This window comes from Plasmodium gonderi (assembly GCF_002157705.1).
Source record: "Plasmodium gonderi DNA, contig: Pgo-contig_45, whole genome shotgun sequence".
Taxonomy (NCBI): domain Eukaryota; phylum Apicomplexa; class Aconoidasida; order Haemosporida; family Plasmodiidae; genus Plasmodium; species Plasmodium gonderi.
This window is the reverse complement of record NW_021628979.1, coordinates 4745-5300: the sequence shown is the minus strand read 5'-3', so window position 1 is coordinate 5300 and position 556 is coordinate 4745.

The following is a 556-nucleotide window of genomic DNA, read 5'->3' as shown; positions in this document are numbered from 1 at the left end:
GACAAACAATATGAAATAGCATATAGATCAATATAAAGCTTCTAAATAATTATTATCAAAAAAAATAAAATAAAGACAATTTAATTTTTTTTAAATAATATAACATTATTAATAGGTGTTTTACTTATATAAATTAACAAATAAATAAAAGAACAAATATATTATAATATTATTAAAAAATAAAGGAAAAAATTATTTAATTTGAGTAAATGAATATATAAATTTTATTATAATCCAATATAATTTATATATTTATTACTAAAAAGTGGAAGAACTTTAAAATGAATAAATTTCCATTCATAACTAATAGTTCCCATAATAACATACTTAAAAATATTTATAATTAAATTTAATGCATTAAATATTTACGAAATTATTATATTGACACGCAGAATATGTGTATTATAACTGATGAAAGAAATACTCTGAAATATTTATTCTACAAATAAATCAATTAAATAGCTTTAAACATTATATATAATATGAGTCAATATGTAATACAAAAAAGATAAATAGGAATAAATCATTAATTTTAATGATTATTTACAGAATTTTT